Consider the following 20,895-nt stretch of genomic DNA (forward strand, 5'->3'; position numbering starts at 1 on the left):
CAAGTCGGGGGAAGGGACTCACATGCGAGCAGAGAGACTCCTCTTCCTAAATGGACTGAACAAAGTTATTTGGAAGTGGGCGGCTGTCTCATTGTGATAATGTTTTCATAGCATGAGCAAGAGAGACTCCTCTTCCTAAATGGACTGAACTAGGTTATTATGGAAGTGATAAACAGACTGAACATCTTAAGGGTTGTCTTTTTACATTGTCAGTGGGAGAAGGGAGGAAGGTGGGGGGAGGAGAAGAGTTCTGAAGGTGTGGTATTTTTTTTTTCTTCTTTTAAGTCTGTTAATAAACTTCTTTATATTCTTTCAAGTTTGGTGCCTGCTTTGCATTTCTCCTAATTCTTATCTCACAGAAGATAAACAGTAATGAGTATCTTGGACCAAACCACTACAAGGGGTTACCATTACATGCACATCCTGGCTGTGTCTTCAGCTGACATTTTGCAGAATCATAGAACGGTTTGTATTGGAAGTAACCTTAAAGTTTATCTAGCTCTGAACCGCTACCATGGGCAGGGACACTTTCTACTAGACCAGGTTTCTCAAAGCCCCATCCAACCTGGCCTTGAACACTAACAGGGATGGGACATCCACAACTTCTCTGGGAAACCTCTTCCAATGTCTCACCACCCTCATAAGGAAGAATTTCTTCATAATACATAACCCAAATCCATCCTCTTTCAGTTTAAAGTCTTTGCCCTTTGCCCTATCACTACATGTCTTGTAAACAGTCTCTCCCCAGCTTGCTTACAGCCTCTTTTGGTCCTGGAAGGCTGCTATAAGGTCTCCCCAGAGCCTTCTCTTCTCCAGGCTGAGACCCCAGCTCTCTGAGCCCTCCCTCATAGGTGAAGTGCCCCAGACATCTGGTCATCTTTAGGGCCTTCCTCTAGACTCATTCAAACATCCTTCTTATGTTGGAGGTTCTCCCCAGAGCTGGATGCAGCTCTCCAGGTGGGCTGTCACCAAAGCAGAGTAGAGGGGGAGAATCACCTCCCTAGAAACCCTCAAAATGAATCATGCCCCCCAAATTTACTACAATGCAAGTGTGCCAGGGCATTCTGGGCACTGTGGTTCTCCCTGGGGAGAAGTGGGGGCTCCCTGGCAAGCCCTGACAACCCATCCCATATCATTCCAAGCAGAAGCAGGTCAGCTGGAAGACATCAAGGAAACCCAGTCCCAGGCATCTCCCTGGGGATGGGCTGAGGCTGGGACAGGGTGGTTGGTCTGTGGGTGGGGGTATGGATCAGGCCCAGTGAGGATAATCAGGGTCAGACATGCCCGTGACGTGCAGGCACAGACCTGGGGATGAGGAAGGTGCTCGCAAGCTGAGGCACCCACAGATGTGCCCCCATGTTGCAGGTCAGGGATATGTGTGGGAAATTAGGCTGAACAAAACTGCCTTGGGGTGCAAGGCAGAGATTTTTGGGAGTTTTCATAGCTGCAGTTTTGACACTGAACTCTTGTTGCAGGGGGTTGACTAGCTGCCAAGGGCCCTGACAACAATTCTGTCCTGCTTCAGGAAGCAAATGTGGCACTCAAAGCTCTGAGATCTCCAGATATCCTGTGCCTTCATCATGGGTGGGAAACAAAAGTATGTGGAGAATAAAGATCCACCTATGTTAAATACCATGTTCTTTGGTATGACCATCTGCCATTCCTTTAATTCCTCTATTTCTATGTAAACTGTTCTTGAAAATGAGGATAAATAGATAAAATAATTTTCTTTTGTTTGCAATGACATACCTGTAATATGTGTCATTGCAATGTTAGGAAGGACGGTGTAACAGCTATAGTAATATCAGATAAAGTAATACAAGAGTAAACATACATCTTTTTAAGAAAAAAGATCATTATAGATTAAAAAAAAAAAATTCAAGTTATTTCTCATTTCCCTTAAACCACTGTGACCCCTTTATTTAGCCTATTATAGATTTACTATGATTGTCCTTTGTGGCTGTGCTGCATTCATCTAAGCTATTAATTTTATTCTTTGTCAGGCAAGATGAAAACAGAGCTTTCCTGTCCTTCTGGCATTCTTAAACTCAATCATATTTAAGATGCATAATTCTGTTGTTTTAGGAACTTGGTGTTCCACTGTTCTTCACATTCTGAACTACCCCTGTCAAAGTCTCTGTGCATGAAATGATAGGAAATCTTTAAAGAGTGGCTAAGGTTCTAAAACATAAACAAAAGTGAGAAATGTGGAATTTCATAGCAAAGAAAACATATAAAAATCAAAACCAGAAGGACGTTCATGTAAATTATCCTAAACCTTACTCCTTACATATAATCATTTTGTCATCGCTTTATCTTTGTAACAATGAAATTGTGGCATTACCAAGAATAAAATAAAAATGAATAATCCTGTGGTAAGGCACAGCCTATATACTTTTAGTTTTGTTTGAGTCAGAAAAGTTATTTATATTTTATCATTATTTATATGTTTTTTTCTTTGACACTTTTTTTCCCCTTTTAACAAACAAAAAATCTCTATCTCTGCTCTCATGTAGGACAGTAATCTGAAATTAATAATTTATTCCAAAAATCAGATAGCAAAGTTCTTTGTAAGCAAACTGCCATTTCCTTAAACTAACTTTTTGCATATATTTATTAAACTAAAGTAGTTCTGGATTTTTTTGTTCTGTGATGTCATGGTGAGCACTTGACATCTGTCATTCACTGTTTATCTATTGGTGTTCAGCTCCATCCTGCAATACTCTTTCTTTGCCTTGGGTGAGCGTAGGAAACCATTCCAACCCAAATATTTCCCTGAGCAAATTTAAAAATTAAGTGAACATATAGACTCCCTATGCAGTGCTGAAATTAAGTTTCTGTGAGCAGCTGTAGCAGGAGGGACCTTAAGTGCTTTATCAAGCCTTGTCAATGCAGCCCACTGTACAGGAAGCAAATGTGCAGAAGGTGTGAAGGATGGACAGAGAAAACCAAGCCAGTCCGCCTATAAATATTCCTGTGTAATGTCTGCATGTTCAGTTGAGCTCTGCTTTATCACACATGTTCAGTGGAGAAGCTGGGATATTAAATGTCATCATTTCTGCAAGCCAGGCTTTGCCTGAGAAAAGAAAACATCAAAGATACTGAACAAGCCCTCCTCACTTTTTTGTTTAAAACATTCTTTAATTAAATACATTTTTGGAGAAAAAAACCCTTACATCCCTGAATTGAATGGCTGAGCACTATTAGGAATGTCCTTGCAAATGCCAAATTCTTTAAAAGCGCTCACTATCTCAGTCAGAGGAAATCCTAGCAGTGCAGGTTGTTTGCTGGGCTCAGTGGGCTATAATTCCTCCAGAGTTTGCTTAGTCAGTGCCCTAAATATTGGCAATGACTTTTGTATTTGTGTTTAAAGTCAGACTGTAGTCATAGCTCTTTTAAAATTTCAGCCCCAGATCCTTTCATGTGACAAATCGTCTACTGAAGGCAGAGGGGACAGGGTGTCCTGAGCTGGGGGCAAAGTCCCCTGACAGGCTGCTCTGACTCCAGGGAATATGGGGAGCAGGAACAGTCCTCTTGACTTTGATGTTTTGGATGTGGTTGGTCGTGTTTACATCTATTGAACCAAATAATTTCTTGTGGTGCAGCTAATCAAATTATTGGTGATCAGCAATCGGGCTGCATGAGGTGAACTAAGGACACGCTTTGTCCTGACCCATTTAAAGGAGTGCCAACATTGCAGTACAAGATTGATTTATTAAAGCAGAGGAAAAATACAGTCTCTTTAAAATTAAAACTGGCGTGTCTGTTTCTAAATTCTGAGCAACAGTACAGCAAGCTGCAAAGAGATGGTAGGGCTGTTGCTGCAGGATATGTAAGCCTCAATAAAAAGAACACATCTGTAATTTCACAAAGTAGCTGAGATTGTTCAGCCTATAAGCTGTATTTTTGAGAGGCAATTTAAACTGCCTGTAAATAAGAGTCAAGCAATCACTGTTATCTCCCTAGAAAAAAATATATGCTTAAGCAAATAGTGAAGATGCACTTCAATCTGGTATTTTTTGCACAAGCCTTAATAATGAAATATTTGTCCTTTTCTATAAAAGTGGTAGAATGCATTATTTTTCATACACATCCCTGCCTGTTCTTGTTTTTACTTATTTTTCTTAGGTAATGAAAACCCCTCAATACAAAGACATTAAAGGCTGACATATAAGCTTTCTTGATGACACAGATGTTAATATCATAAGTTCAGCAGCTTGCCTTACCTATTATTAAGTCATATATAGAAACTGAGGGAGATACTTGTCTGTCTGTCCAAATTATCAATATAGAAAATTAATTATTTTACACTTTTTAAAATGCCTTTTTTATTCCTACATGCTTACTGTGATCCTTTTCTCTCCATATCAGCATTCCATTATTTATTTCCTCCCTGGGGGGATGGTAATACTAATTCATAAAATGAATTAAAAACCAAAAAATGCTGTGATATGCTAAACTGCCAAGTAAAAGAGCTGCAGTATGCAACAACCAAGAAGAAATTTTGAGAAACATGCTATAACTCCCTTAGAAACAATACACTGCTTGGTTTTATATTCAGGAACTGGTATAACAGTCTACTTTGCAGTGGTGTTTTTTTTTAACAATGTCTGAGCAGCTTAAAGACAAGCTTACTGAAAGAGAAATATGTAGACTAAAAAAAATTTCATACCCATCACTAGCAATAACTATAAATAAACTTCAACATATACACATCCTTATGCCAGATTTTTCTGTACTTAGTTTAAAAAAATACTCACTATGTAGGGAGCTGAGTTTTGAAATGCCTTTCAAACTAAATTTGGGGATTTGAATTGTACAAATTTATCTCACTCTTTACATTTCACAAAATAGGTTTTTTTTTTTGGCCCTGAGAACTCTCTGCTAAATTTTGCCACATTTTGACAGTTAGACAGCATTGCAGGGGGAATGCTGTGGGGTCCCTTCTTGGGAACACAGAGTTCTCTACATTTCAGTTGTAGCAGGAATATTTTCAGTCTGTGTTACGTGAGGCTCATTGTAGAATTCTGCACTAACACTTCCCTCCAAGACCTGAAGAGCATTATAGTTCACTGCAGATCCTATTCATTTGGTGGGGTTTGTCACCAGATCAGTTGAAGCGAAAAGAAAGGACAGTTATATTCTGAATCTTCTTGGCTGTTTTCTTGTTCTTAGTCTTCTCTTCTTCCCACAAGAAGAAGAAAACATTGTCCTTGTCAAATGATAAATGAGGCACAATTGGTGACTTGTATGTTTGTCAACATAAGCAAGATCAAATGATTGCTCAGCAGGAAGAAGCCACAGGAAATCCAATGATTTTTGACTAATTAGGAAAATAATAATAATGTCTGCCTAATAATTACCTTGTACTGGGTTGTGGCCTTTTATCAGGCAGCTGCAGACTACTGCTTTGAAGGGAACCAATGGATTTCTTTGGAAGTGGTGTCACAGACTTGGAGGATTTGTGACAAATCTTCTGAGACTTATTGCTCCTTTGTGTAGTTGCTATAATTGGGAAGAAAAATTAACCTGTTTCTAAATGTTTAAAGAGGAAAGTACTTTGTCTCCAGATTTTATTTGGAAATATTTTTAAACTAGTTGAGGTGTGTGCGCACATTAAGTGTATGCAATAATTTCCACAAGAATGAATGAATCTTTAGGTCAGTTAAAACTTACAAAAATGATTTACCTATGTTGTTTTCATATCCTAGGAGCAATAATAAGAAGACAGAGTCGTATCTGCAATACAGTTCTACTAGAAAAATAAAAATCAGGAAAACACTGGGAGTGAAGTGAGAAAGAAGGCCAACAGTTTGGAGCTTGTGGTTTGCATTCTGGTTTCCCCTCACACAGATTTTCAGAGTTCTGCAGGAGAAACTGGCTGCTCATGGCTTGGAAGGATGCAAATTTCCCTGGGTAAAGAGTGGCTGGATGTCTGGGCCCAGAGAGTGATTACATGTACCTACATTCAGCTGGCAGACAAGTGTTCCCCAGGGATCAGTCTTGGGCCCAGTTCTATTTAATATCTTTATCAATGATTGGGACAATGGGATTGAGTGCATCCTCAATCAGTTTGCAGATGACACCAAGGTGGGCAGGAGTGTTGATGTGCTGGAGGGCAGGAAGGCTCTGCAGAGGCATCTGGACAGGCTGGAGTGATGGGCCAAGGCCAATTGTATGAGGTTCAGCAAGCAAACAAGTGCCAGGCCCTGAACTTGGATCACAACGACCCCAGGCAGAACTACAAGTTTGGACAAGAGTGACTGGAAAGCTCCTAGTGGAAAAGGCCCTGGGGGTGCTGGCTGACTGGTGAGTCAGTGTGTACCCAGGGGACCAAGACGGCCAAGGGCATTCTGACTTGGATCAAGGATAGAGTGGCCAGCAGGACCAGGGCAGGGATTGTCTCCCTGTACTTGGCAGTGCTGAGGCTGCACCTCAAATCCTGTGTTCAGTTTTGGGCCCCTCACTACAGAGAAAGATATTGGGGGTGCTGGAGCATGTCCAGAGAAGGGCAACAGAGCTGGCGAAGGAATTGGAGCACAAATCTCACAAGGAGCAGCTGAGGGAGTTGTGATTGTTTAGCCTCGAGAAAAGAAGGCTCAGGGAGAACTTATCTTCTACAACTACCTGATGGGAGGTTGTGGCCAGGTGGGGGTAGGCCTCTTCTCCTGAGTAGGAAGAAATAACAAGAGGAAATGGTTGCACCAGGGAGGGATAGGTTGGATATGAGAAACTTTTCTTCACTGAAAGAGTTGCCACAAATTGCAACAGGCTTCCCAGGAAAGTGACAGTGCTTAAATCCCTGGAGGTATTTAAAACACATGTAGATGTGGCACTTAGGGACATGGTTTAGTGGTGGACTTGGCAGCATTAAGTTAGCAGTTGCACTTGATGATCTTGAACATCTTTTCCAAACTAAATGATTCTATAATTCTGATTTGCATATATTTGCCTGCAGGATTAATCATGACTTAATTGCTAAACTTGACAATTCTTCCAGAGCTGCAAACACCAGACAGACTATGCTTTGGGAAATATGGGCCACATACTTCCTCTCATTAACTGATTCATTGGCAAAGCAACAAAGACACTGATACAACACCCTGTGGTGCTTACCTGTGTGCTTACCCTTGCCACTGTCAGCATGGCACATTGCATTCAGCAAATGGCAGGCACTGTCTTGGTGCACCACGGATTGAATCTGGTTCCCTTTGAAAAACATGTTTATCACACAATCAGTGGAAATTAGCTTTAATCTGGCAATGTTAAGTCAGGAAAGTCCAAAGACTGAGTTGACTGTGGCATGGTACAGGTCAGACCTAAGGATGATTAGCAGAAGCCTGTGGAGCCAAGACCAAAATGCCTGGCTAAATTACTGCCACCAGTTTCATTCTCAATGGACAAAAGCTTCACTGCCTAAAACCCAGATACTGACTCCTTTCTCTAGGCTTTTAAATAAAATTGCCTGATTTGAGAAGTGTTGAATAGCTGCAGCTCCAACTGAGGTCATTTGGCCTCAATAAAGAAATTAAAGCTCAGAAATCTGTAAGCTGATGCTAACCGACCTGTATGCTGGAGACAGAATTCATAGACAGTTGCTACGCCAAGACTGACTATAGCCATAGGTATCTGTCTCTCAGTGTCAGGAGCACTAAAACTCTTTCCATTAGTTAAATACAGCCCTAGGGGTGAATAATGGAAAGGTGTTGTCACAGATACTGAACAGAAGTAGACAGGTCAGTACATTTCAGCAGTAATGCCACCTACTAGGTGAGTTCAGCAAAGGATGCCATTGTGACGTCTAAGCTAAAGGGTCCTCATTTTATTTCTTCCATTTTATTTATCATTAATTGGCCAAATTCAGGTCTTCCACTAAAGAGGGGGGACAAAGCTTGTCTTCGAAGCTTTGAAAGTAGTTTCCCACCTCTGAGGAGATACAACCTTGTGGCATTGTCTTGCATGGCATTGCTTTTTGGATGACATTCACTGTTTATTGCACCAAAGGAGGGCTGTGATGTGTTTTTCAACCTAGAAATGAAACAATATGCACTTTCTAGATAATATTAAAATAGGAGGTAATATAAAAGTGGATCTTTATTGGAGCTCCAGGGGCCGTTATGGAAGAATGTCCACAAAAGCCCACCCCCACAGGGGTGAATACAGTTTTATAAATTTGGCAAATTCTCATACTTTAACAATACAAAAAGCACCAATTTGGAGGCCAAGTGGTAATGCAATTCCCCCCCAGGTCAAGCCCCTTCTCTGGAGCCCCCCTCTTGATACTAGCTGTACTTTGTTTATGAAAATGTGTCTCAAAGAGTTCTTCTCAACCTTGATAGCCAGGGAAAATCAAGATAGGATAGGGGCCCTGGAATTTGTTTTGTCTTTCTGCTTAGGGAAAAGGCATGGAAAATTACTGGGAAAACCAGCCACTAATACAATAGGCTACAAATATATGTGTAAAGAATACAGGGAATAAATCAGAAAAAAGGCAAACCCCAAAATGGCATCGGTTGGGTATGCAGAGGGACAAGCTGTACATATATGTTTCAATATTTAGCTCATATCATTAGTGTTGCAATTTTGGGAAGAGATCTCCTTCCGCTGAAGCGTTTGGATTATTCTGGGTCAGGAGAAATTCACAATAATGTTTACTACCTAATTGTCTGTCTGCTCTCTCTCTTTGCAGAGCAAAGGTTCGTCACTGACTTGAGGGACGCCATGGCACAAGGAGTCACATTCATTTCTATCCTGCAAGGGCATTCTGTCATCAGGTTGTGAGGAGAGCATGGTCATTCGAGTGTCTTCAGTGGAGGCAATGGGCATCACAGTGTCCTTTATCATGCAGTGCTAGACATGGTCATCTCAGATGGCTGCGAGGTAATAGGTGATGGAAGCAAACTACCTCAGAGCATAAAATCCAGTCAACAGTTCCACAGAGAGCTCCCAAAATGTGACAGAAGTAGGTGAAATGACAATCAGCTCTCCTCCAATCTCATCTCCTCTTATCCCATCTCAATATTCAGGCAATAGGAGCATTGCATACTGTGCTGTCCTGGGCTTGCCTTCTCTCCCTGACAACCTCTTTTCCTAGCTGTTTGCTGGGTAGGCATCATTAAAGTTCAAGGGGAAAGGCAGTGTCTAATCCCACTACTATGCCAGCCTGAGCAGCTTCTGAATTATCCAGGTGTCTGTAGAGGCCTTTTCCATGAAAGCAAGATTTGGTTCATGAGTCATTGTCCATATCTCAGTGACAACTTTAGCAACCAAGTTTCCTTCCTCCTACAGTCACAAAGAGGACTTTACAGGTAGATGAAAGGCAGATAGGGTGATACTTCCAATGTGGCGCCTCTTTCACTGCAGCCAGTAAAATTCTTCACCTATGGAGACCAGGGAGGGCCTGCAGGTCTGTGCAGAGCATGCAGAAAGAAGTCAGAGAGTGCCTGGTGAACTGACACTTCACACCAGTTTCTCATTTTTATCAGATGAGTTGAATCCTGCCAAACCATGAAGCACATCTCTGCAAAGAGGTGCCTCAGGAAGCACTGCATCTCAGAGAGAGAACACCTTAGTAAAAGAGATATGCTGGACATTTTCTACTCATTCATTGTTAGATTAAAAAGGACCCTGAAAAGTGTATCTTACTGAATTGTATTGCGCCTGTGGATGGATGCCAGACTATTTCTCGGTTAGACTGAGAAAATGTGCTGTGTTTATATAAGAAATGAATAAAACAAATAAAAAATGTTATCTATAAAAATTCTGCTGGGCCTCAAGTTCTTTTTCCTTCCTTGTATTTATTTAATACACAAGTTACAAATATATGATTGATGTCCTGCAAATGAGCTATGACTTTGCATTACTTATTTATTTTATTTAAAATTTTTATTAAGTTGAATAACCCTACTGAGGTCACAGTCTTGTTTCAGAGTAGACCTGAATGAAACAGAAGTGAAAATTTCACATGAATTTCCATAAATTCTGATACATGCAAACACCAGCATTAAATTTTAACAATTGTGTATCCACAGGCTTTTAAAATGCTGCTAGCATTTCCTTTAAAATAATTAGGTCATGTTGCATGAATTACAGTTCTGCATCACTGTTACATATTTTTCTTCTGTCAAAGATAATTTCAATCCTCCCTGGTATATGATTTCCTTTTTAAACTGCATTTGCTTCTTTCTGATCCAGATGTGCAACCAGGTATTCAGGTACAACATGTAAAATCACAGACTGTGCAGCAATAGGCATGTATTGATTTCTTAAGACACTTCATCTCATGTGTTTGATGGGTTTAGGATTTTATAAGACAATTGATATGCACCTACTGTGGCTGCAACATCTTCCTTTTGGAGCCCTGCTCTCTTCTTAACTCCTACCCTTATTGCTTAAGCACTCACCCTGTTACTATACATATAATTGGGCCTTTAACTGTCAAAGATGGAGGTAGGTATTTCTTTTACCAGTGCAACTATTCAAGTCTGTAAAACTAAGCACATGAATAAGGACTGAAGCTGTAAGTAATCACTTTTTCAAGACAGAGAGTTGTTATGCATTGTATTTGCACAGTAAATTGTGGGATATGCCCAGCCCTTGCCCTGGAGGGATCTCTGCTGAGACAAGAGATTTCGCAATCGCCCAGCAGGACTCCCTGAAAAGGCAGCCACCCTGGGTCAGCCACCACCAGCTGTAATACTAAATAGCCTATCTGTTCTTTGTTGTTGGATATAACGCAATAATGTGAACACATAGAGTCAGAATTACAGCCTGAATTACTAATTTAAACTCTCATTAAAGAAGGGAAGGTTCGCATTTTCAGATTTGAACGATAAGCATGAAGGTTCTAAATCAATATTTAACATCATCTGATTTTTTTCTACCTTTGCCTTAAACAAACTGAAAATTTGACTTTTTTTTTTTTTTTTTTTTCCCAAGTAACAGTGCAGAAAACATTTGGTCAGTATATTTCACTGGGCTGTTTCCATACAGTAGCTTTTAGTATTGTTCTGCAACTTTGGCAGATCATGGAAACTTGTTTCAAAATGTTCTTAAAAAGGCCTGCGCTGCTTTTGAAAATATCCTTCATTTTTTCCCAGGTACTCGTGGCAGACAGCACAGGGTTAAGGCAAGCCTGAAAACTGCACACTCTTCAAGAAAAAAGTGTTTGAGTGAGCTTTCTGCTCTACATTTCACTGCCCGTATTTGGAGGTGCTGCATTGGTTTTGACAGCATTGACACTGGTCTGTCTCAGACAACTCTGGTTCATTGCCTTGCATATTCGCAGACAAAACCCACACGGATCCTTATATTCAATAAAATATTGATAAGGAGTTTTTTTCTGCTTTCAAAAGGCAGTAAAAAAATGGTGGCACAAAAGAATTCCCCAGTCAAACATATTCTGTGCTTAAAATGCATTACTAAAAACCTCAGAAACCAAATGACCACATGATGTTTTAGTTCAAGAGGGATGTCCACAAGTGTTTAATAAAAAGGCAAGATTACAGAATTTGGCTCACAGTCATAAGGAAAAAATTAAAATCAATACTACATGATCTAATGCAAACCAAAATCACTATCATTAAGGGAAATAGGCTTCTTTAAAATGTAAAAAATAATTTCTGGAAGACCAGACAAGGCAAAAAGCCACTACACATGGTTAATATCTGCTTTTTGGGTTACAGATCTTTTCTGTTGCCTGGAAAGCTAATAGTTTAATAGAAGCATTGGTTTCATTTTTACAATGGAAAATTTGTTGAAAAAATTAAGTTTTTATTAGCATTTAGAAGTAAAGCCCATATTGTATTTTATGAGCTTGAATGGTTTGTAACACTGTTTCTGATGTATTATTTCATTATTGTTTATATACTTTGATTAGCACAAGTAAAACTTTACAGTCTTGCAGTGTGTGTCTCTCTTCAGGCTGGTTGGCCAAGTGCAGACACCAGTTTAGCTCTACCTTTAGCTCTACCTTTCCATCTCTCCAAAGCTGTAGCTTGATCTGAATGGAGCTATGTGGGGTAGAAATCCCCAACAGCCTTTATTTTTCTGGCTTACAAGATAAAAAGATCTTATACATTTTCTGTCCCCAGAAACACCCTTGAAGTCTCCCAATACTTTGAATATTGCATGCTCCCTCAAACATGTTCTTGTGCATTGCCTTTGGAAAAGTTCCTCCTCGTAGGACCCTGCCAGGGCCATGATGCCCCTGTGCCCTCCTCTGCTCCTCCAAAAAGAGCCCCTGGTTTGCTGATGTCATCATTCTTCTAGAACTGGATACTGTCTGTGACTTATGACCTATGGGCTGCTTGACTGAAATTTGTGCCAGTGTTTAAAAGTAAAGCCATATGCTCCCCATCATTATTTAAATGGATGCAAGCAGTGTAAGGAAAAAGAGATTGTAAGTCCATGGAAAGGCACATGATGCCTCTATAAATCAATGAGAGTCTGTGACACACACCCAAAACTGTTACTTCTTGCTACCTTCTCTGTAACAATATGTTTCCTTTAATATTGGAAATATGGATATCAGCATACTTGTACCTGATTCAAAATATTAAACATATGCAGTGGACAAATTCCAGCAGCAAGATTCATGTGGTGTTTTAGAACACCATTAATTAAATCTCACACCATCTCAGGAAGTAGGTGCCAGTATTTTCATTTAGCACATGGGAAACAGCCAGAAAAAGGTGACTGGCTCTCCACCGCACAAGTCAAAAAACAGCACTGGTATTTGAGCTTTTCTATTAATGTCAACTTGCAAGACTTTCTGCTCCCTTAAAAGGACAGCCTTTGCTTGCCTACTTCTTCATTTGATTCTAAACATTGCTTCTGTACAGGCTCCAAAACCTCTGATGAGAGGTTACATAATACCAGCTATATGTCCCCACATAGAGCCAAATTCAGTTTTGCAGATGTACATCTGGAGTAACTTTCCTGATATTAATACATTTGTGGCAACTCACCAAGGTAGAAATAAGATCTGTGTGCAAGACAGCTTATTAGCATAAAATGTCAGAAGTGGACACTGGTCATTGAGATACATTTTTTTCAAATGCATTCTGCTTTGTAGTTTGCAAAGGACACAAATGCCAGTTCACACTGACACAGTTTTTACCCAAAGCAAAGGCAGTCTTTTCAAGGACAATGCCTTCAGTTCTCTTCTCAGTGTATAAAGGCATAACCAGACATTTCCTATTATGAGTAAAAGGAATTATGCAGAATGAATATCCTATGCACTAACATTAAAATTTCTAACCGATGAGAAGAACGATGGGTGTGCTTCTATTTGTAACACAAAAATGATCAGAACAAAAGTCAAAGCTGTAATGCATTCACTTACTTAAAAATGTGTATTGTTATACAAGGCAATTAAAGAGTTTCAGACTATTCTCTATGTGATCTGCCTTTCAGATGAGACCTAAAATTGAAGCATTTGATTATGAAAGCTCAAGTGGCAGTTATCATTAGAGGTGTTAACCCTAATATGCTCTCCAAATTCTAAATGAGTTGATCATATTCTCTCTTCCTAAATTCGCCATGGCTTTTATGTGATAAGATATTCTTCTTTTCCCTTCCTAAAAACTGTTCTAAAAGTATTACTCACACCATATGGCTACCTTGCATATCCATTTTGGTAGCAAGTGAAGTGAGTAACCTTTTTATACAGCCTATAAATTATTTTAAGAAAATAGACCATTTGATACGCATAACATGTTCTTCCCATCCTAAGGCATCACTATCTTGACAGAGAATTCATTAAATAAGAAATCACTTTTATCTACTTATTGATAGGGATAAGGCCTTAGCTTTTGCTTGGGAGGAGATTTCAGCATTTCCATTAGTAGTAGTAGTAGTATTTATTTTTTTATATAATAATTAAAATATGAATGCAGTTATCAGAACTAACTCAGATAACAAAGTTCAGTTGCTAGGCTCTGAAGATAGACACCTAAAAGCTTAATCAAAAAATTCTAAAATATTTTTTCTAGACAGTCTCTTACTGAGGGAAGGGCCCCCTTCAGGTGTACCACCAGCTCACCACACTCCCTTCAGGTTTCACAAAACTGAGCTGCATTGACTCTCCAAAACTAGACAAATTATGTTGTTTTGAGGGATAGACAAGGACTCTTGGCACTCTTGGCAATTTAAAAATTTTGTGATGGTGTAGTAATTATGTACCAATATTATTTTCCAGCTTTCTATTAAGTATTATTTATACTCACTGAAATGGCACAGCATGTGAGGTGGGACCTGTTTCTGCCTATTTGCACTGTATCTAGCATAGTCAAGCAAAATCAATATTTATAAGATGGGTAAAAAGGTTAAAATAATAGCAGAAGCAATACCTTTTTAGCCTCATTAGCTAATATTAGCTTCAAAGGTTTCAAGAAGTAACAAATAAACACATCTGCAAAACATAGGTTTTAATTTGCTTGTGATTTAAAAATGAACATCGCTTGAGTTACTGTATATTCTGTGATGCATGCAAACACAATCATTGATTTAATTCTCATTAGTGGCCAAAAGAGAAATGACTGTGTCCTGTTACAAAGGTACAGAATTTAGTGATGACTACTGGCATTTATAAAACTGCTGTTTTGCTAAATTCCATGTTCATTTTTCCCTTCGAAATCTCAACAGTATTTTTATATATAAAGTGCATTTGAAATAGCTTCACTACTGAATACCTGACTGTGAGAAAAAGCACACAGTAAACCAAAAAGAATAGAGAAGTACAATTTTAATAAAATTTGTAATTTTATAAATTTAAATTTATTCCCAGGAGCACGCGTATGTGCTGTAAATATACCACAGTCGTATCAAAGCAACACTTCTTTTGAACTGAAGAATGCAAATTCCGTTTACCTTAGTTTCATATCATTTGCTGGTTTTAATCCTAATAATATATTATTTTCAAAGGAAAGCTAGGTGTGCTCTGCCCTTGTTTTCTACCTGGAAACTGGGTCTTGCTAACGATTCCAAACTTCCTAGCTGTCAACATTTTTACAAGGTCTAAAATATATTTTCAAGTTTATTAATAAGTTAGCCTGGAAAAATAATCTTCTGTGAAGAGAGCTAACTTTTGATCATTTGTGACTGATGATATTTTTCAACAGCTGGTGCCACGTTCTGCCTTCCAATAATACACACAAGTAGTTCTGTTTTTAGCCCAGGGGAGATGTATTTGGGTACCTTAGTGCTGAACTTGGCTATTAGTTCAACAAGCTTCCTCAGTGAGCAACTGAAGTACTTAAAAACTCATTCAGGGTCCAGATCTGCTCCTTCTGGTGTGAGTCAGATCATTTTAATTATTGCTGGCTGGAGCAGGGTCAAGCCCACGTTACATGCAGAATTGAGTTCCTCCCCATGAGTCAGCTAGTCTGCCTAGATTATATTTATTGCCACCTTGGTACTTTCCCTTAGAGGTGCTTAACTAATCCTTATATCTATCGTTCCTTTCTCTCATAGATCTATTGATTTTCAATTTCATCATTTTGCAGTACAAGGGATAAAGATCACTTGGGGGTCACTCCAAATTACTTTTACCTTTTTTTTTTTTTTTTTTTTTGGTTAGGTTTTGTTTTAGTTTTTCTTCTTTGTAATAGGTTATATAAGATGTTTATACTGTGGAAAAATTGAGTCCACAATTGGTAATTTTTAAACTTTCCACATTAGGAAAAATTTTACGATTATTTATGCCTTAGTCTGTGAATATGTGCAAAATGTGGTCTATCAAGAAGGATCTCTTGAAAGGTAAGTTACGTGGCACATGACTGCAAGACATGAAGGTCATGGAAGAGTTAAGTTAGTAAAAGACCCTTAAATATGAGGGTTCAGGGAAAATTACTCTGAGCATTCACATATATCTACTAAATCATAAGATTAACTCTTAGCTCCCATCTCCAGGATGAAGAGAATAACTTTCTTCTTTTCAGGGATAAGTTCCCATATTTTGGCTTTGCTAATGGAATAAGTCCCCTGGGGTTTTGCATTTTGACAGGAAATATGCCTTTTTTTAAGCCCCAACACCTCTTATGCACTCCTACATTATTTGTGTGTAGTTCTGTTCATATACTTTTGCAGCAATGTCAGTAACTATAAAGAAATACCTAGTCAACCTCTTGACTATTATTTGCTCCATTCCTTTTATCACATGGTATAATTTAAAAAAGCTAGTCTGGGGTTTAACTCACTGCATTTTGCCATTCTAAAAGTTAACTTAGCTAATTGCCCAGCTTCCCATTATTGTCAGAGTAGAAAAAAAAAAATCTCCTAATCATGGTCCATAAGCTGTCTCAAACTGCTACTTTGGGGTGGGGTGATTCATCCTTCTGAAATGCTTCCTACTGCACATTGACTATAGAAGAAGAATAGGTGATTAATTCTTTGATGGCCAAGATGGCCAATGGCAAAAGAGATAAAGGCATTGTGGTTTTTTTCCATGACCCATGGTCTAGTAGAAATAGTCTTTGAATTAAGCTTAGCTTCGACTTTTTATCTCAGGTAAATTCCTGAAACATTTATATGGCAGGTAAACAGGCAGTAGGAATCAAAAGCTTTGGATTTTTTATAGAAGTCGTTAAGTGGATAAAACTTTTCAGGCATTGCTTTAGAAAGATTACCTCTCAGACAATCTCTCATACTACTGTCAACAGAGAAAACAAGTTAAAAGCTTGAGTTAAATGGTTTGTATATAACACATTGTCCTTTTGAATAACTGAGCTTGAATCCATTTGAATCGACAATACTATCTGTCATAAGGAAGTACAGTTTTCAATATCAAAGCATCTTGAATAAAAGCCATTACTCTTTTTTAAATAAAAAGTGATTTCATTTATGCTCTTAGCAGCAGAAGTCCTACTGTTAACTTTACATTTACTTAACATGCCTTTTTTGTGGCTACATCTTTGCAACACTCTACTGCAGCAATTGTAGCTGAGCAGCATCCCTTACTAGATGATGCAGTAAGACTAGAGGGGAGAGAGCCCTGGACATTGCATACATTTGCAGTTTTGCCCCATGTGCAAACTTCTTTTAGGCATCAGTTCAAGACATGCCACCACTTTGTGGTTCTGTTGTTGGGATATTTTGCTTTCATTTGCCTTATTTTACATGTATGAATTCAACAGGGAAAAGTCTGAGAAGGAAAAAAAAGAGGTTCTGTCAATTCCACTAAATGCAAATGAAATATTGCTGTTAAATCAGAAATAACTGCTGCTACTGTGTGACTGTGACTATATGCCTTTGTCTCCCTATGTGTTTTGGTCTGCAGCCATTAATAGCTTGGACTCCATGAAGCAGTAGCAAAGGGGAGTGTGTCAGAGCAGCAGGCCAAAATTAAATTACAGCAACTTCGCGCTTTGCATTAAAATCTCCACTAAGCAATGGAGGCTTGTAGTCGTCCGGATTTTCCTTAAAGACAATGGCCCTCCATGCAACTGGCTACACTCAGTTAATTCATGCTGTCAGCTTCCTTTATTGGCTGTGGGGAATGCAGTATTGATTCTTGAACTCAAAAGCAGCACAAAGAGCCACTAGTGCATGGTCAAAATGCAGCAATAAAGAGCTGGCAGCTTGAGAAAAGCAGCCATTCCATTGCACAAACAAGGTCAATTAGAGGACAGTGCAGCATAATATAAATAGCATTAGCAGCCCTCTTCAACCATGATGAGACCATGCTGGGAAGATGACAATACATAAAATAGGGTTTAATGCAGAGTAAACACAAAAGCATTTAATGTAATTTATTTTAAAACATTGCATCCCTTTAAAAGTACCATCAATTAAAAAATACTTATCTTCAAAGATTATTCTTTTCAGGTAAATCACTGTATAAATTAATTATGTACGTATGTAGCATTGAAAGGGAATGTATTGTTTAATAAATGGTTAATTCTTAAATAACTGCTCTGAGATATTATGTCTGTCAGTGTAATCTCTCACTTTTTATTAATACAAATCTTTCAGTGTCATTTGAGTGTAAAAATAGGACAAAATCATAACTGCATTTTTAGCTTAGAAGTTAAAAATCTTGCAAAGCATCCTTATGTCCTTCTTTAAGATCTTGCAATTCTTACTTTTTTTATGAGAGACTTTTTCTTACTATTTTGCCAGCTCAGAATTAATTACAAATGAAATATGCATCATTCTGCTAATACATAGAATACTCTAAGTGAATTAGGCTCCTAAAATAGCTAATGGGCCTCAGACAGGCAGCTGAGAAGCCTTGATTGTATAAGGAAGCTGAAAAAGTTTCAAAACTATTTAATTGTTTCGACAGCAATAGAAGCATTCGTTTCAAAGTCCTGTTAAATAATGAATGTGCTAAAAGCCAACAAAAGACGTAGGTTTACAGCTCTGGTTTATTTGTGTAGTCTTACAAATTTTTTTGGCAGTTCAAGTACCTTTCCTCACTTTCTTGATTTTTTGAAGTATTCCCATCAACTTTGAGTGTACTTACATAACTGGAAGTAATTTGGCTAACACCTGTGGGGAAGGTTGAGCATGAAGTCCTCATCATTGTTTGTGTCAAATCGTACCTAACATGTAGAACTGTATCTTGTACCTGCACAGTGCAATGACTATGTCATTCTACATGTAGTATGCTTAAAAACTTTTAGAAGGGATAGAAGTAGCAAGGTTTTCACAGAATAATCACAGAATAAGCTAGGTTGGAAAAGACCTTTGAGACCATCGAGTTGTTTTTCCTTGCAAAACAAATGGGTCTTCCAAATTGTTCTACAAGAAATTCCTTCCTACATTGTCAATGGAATAAGCAGGAGCTCCTTGCCTCAGGGAGCAAAAGAAATGTCCTCTGGACTGACTGCCAGTATGGGAACTTCTTTTTCAGCTATTAAGTAGAACAATGAGTAGAATGCTACTTTTATTTCTAAGAGCTTGAAATATCAATAAACCTTGAAGGTAGTGAGGAAAGGAGTAAAAAATTAGCTTCCTAAAATTCCCACTGTCTAGGAAGCACAGGGTAAAGGGTTCCAAGTCTTATATATATCCTAGGCTGGTACGTCAGTTTCTTGGGAAGTGCAGCTATCCTTAATTAAATTTTTTGAAGTTGCTGACATTTTGCAGACAAGGTAAGCCAGAGGATAAAGAAAATGAAAACAAGACAAACACCAATAAAATGAAAGAAGTATGTATGACTCTTTTATCTCAAATACGAATTTTTTGTCACAAAGAAATCCTTATTGGCTGAAATTTTTTCTGTCCTTCATTCTAGAGCCAAACATTATTGACTGAAGTTCATTATTAGGCATATAAATACATCCAGAAACTTGTGACCAATTAGATCTCAGGTCTTTTCTCCTTAGTTAAGGAAAGCATATTTTTACTTCTTCTTCGCCCCTTTTCCCTTCAAGTATGTAAGTAAGTGGACTTGTTTGGCATTCGCTTCTTTTCTGGAAGACAAGGCTGACTAATAGTGCAACTGTATTCATAGCTTTTAGTAAGAGTTTTTGGAGAGTGACTGGCTGGAAAGTTTTTTTGCATCTTTGAGAAGACAGCTTTAAGAGATATCAATGTGTTCTGGGAGAAAATCAGATAACTTATCTGTATATTTCCTAAGCCAAAGCAGAATAATAGTTGTAGAGAGATTTGTAGGAAGTAGCAGCATTTTTAGTTTGGTTTTGCATTATATATACTTTTCATTGATTTCTCTTCATGTTACTCAAGGCTTATGGAGACCTGATGAGGCTGACGGCTGGTCTGGGGGCCTCACAGAAACAGACCAGAAATCGGTCAGAATTTACCCGTGAGAATTTTACAGTGGAAATTTTGTAGCTTCAGTGAAACCCACAGAGAAGGCCAAGAAGATAATCAATGAGAGAAGATGTTCTGGACACAAGGAGTGGATGTTCTTGTTAATGGGACATTGAGAGTGTACAAGGAAGAACTTTTGGATAATATGGAGCAACTATACCTTTGCTTGTATAGCTGATTGTTTTATAGTCTGAATGGTCATTGTTTGTTAGACAGCCTTGTCATTGTTTGCTAAGCAGCCAATCTTAATAGGCCACAGCAACTGTGAAGTGGTATAAGAATAGCAGTAGAGAAAATAAAAACTTCTACGACTTTGGATTACAACAAGTGTGTGCTGTCATGTCTGTCTCAACAAAGCCACATTGACCAAATAAATCTTCCTTAGGGCACTTCAGTGATTTTATAAAGATATTTCTTCTTTGTTTTTGACTTTGAAAATGCAAAACATTTTATCACAAGTGTAGAGGGAAGCAGAGTGGTTCTATGAGCTCCTTGGTATTTAGGAGGAGCATGTGGGACAATGTGTCTTGCTTCCTCATACGTGCTAATGACGTCTTAGTGATAGCAAAATATTTCTTTCATCCTTCATTGCCTTTTGCTCATAATTTTTATCCAAATGTCCCATAAAAATCTATAAATATATCATGGACTGTAATTACCTCTGAAGCATGCACTAGGTGACTTCTAACTTCTGGTGCGATGCTTCTAGAGGTTTACTTTTAACTCATTGTAAGAGACATAGCCACATTGATAGGTCACTAGTGTTCAGAAACCTCAATTCACAAAAATTAAAATAATAATGCCATTAATGTTTTCAAACACTTTCTTTTCTTCCCGACACCACTAAGCATCAATTCCCTTTGGGAATGAACTTCCTTCCTTCTTCTTTTGGCAATGTGAGAAATATCTTCTGAAAAGCACCAGGTGTTCCATTGCTGATTCTATATAAATACCATGTTAGCTCATTCTGGAGAAAGATATGTACTTTATTTACTTTACTTTTATTTTCAAAATAGGCTTCAGTCATAGGTTTTAAAATTCTAAAAGTTTGCCTTCTCTAAATAGGGTGTGTTGGGGCCCTCCGCCTGCCATGTAGCCCTGGGAGAGGGGCCCTGG

General features: G+C 38.5%; 1 long non-coding RNA gene across 1 annotated transcript in view; it reads left to right on the forward strand.

Moving 5' to 3' along the window:
* LOC138105932 (uncharacterized) overlaps positions 1-9,702 on the forward strand; it is a 36,998-nt gene extending 27,296 nt beyond the window's left edge. Inside the window, exon 3 of the long non-coding RNA XR_011148809.1 lies at positions 8,690-9,702. This is a non-coding gene — a long non-coding RNA (uncharacterized lncRNA). The remainder of the gene's footprint in view (positions 1-8,689) is intronic.
* Positions 9,703-20,895: the final 11,193 nt, after the last annotated feature.

The sequence above is a fragment of the Aphelocoma coerulescens genome, chromosome 2 (assembly GCF_041296385.1).
Source record: "Aphelocoma coerulescens isolate FSJ_1873_10779 chromosome 2, UR_Acoe_1.0, whole genome shotgun sequence".
Lineage (NCBI taxonomy): Eukaryota > Metazoa > Chordata > Aves > Passeriformes > Corvidae > Aphelocoma > Aphelocoma coerulescens.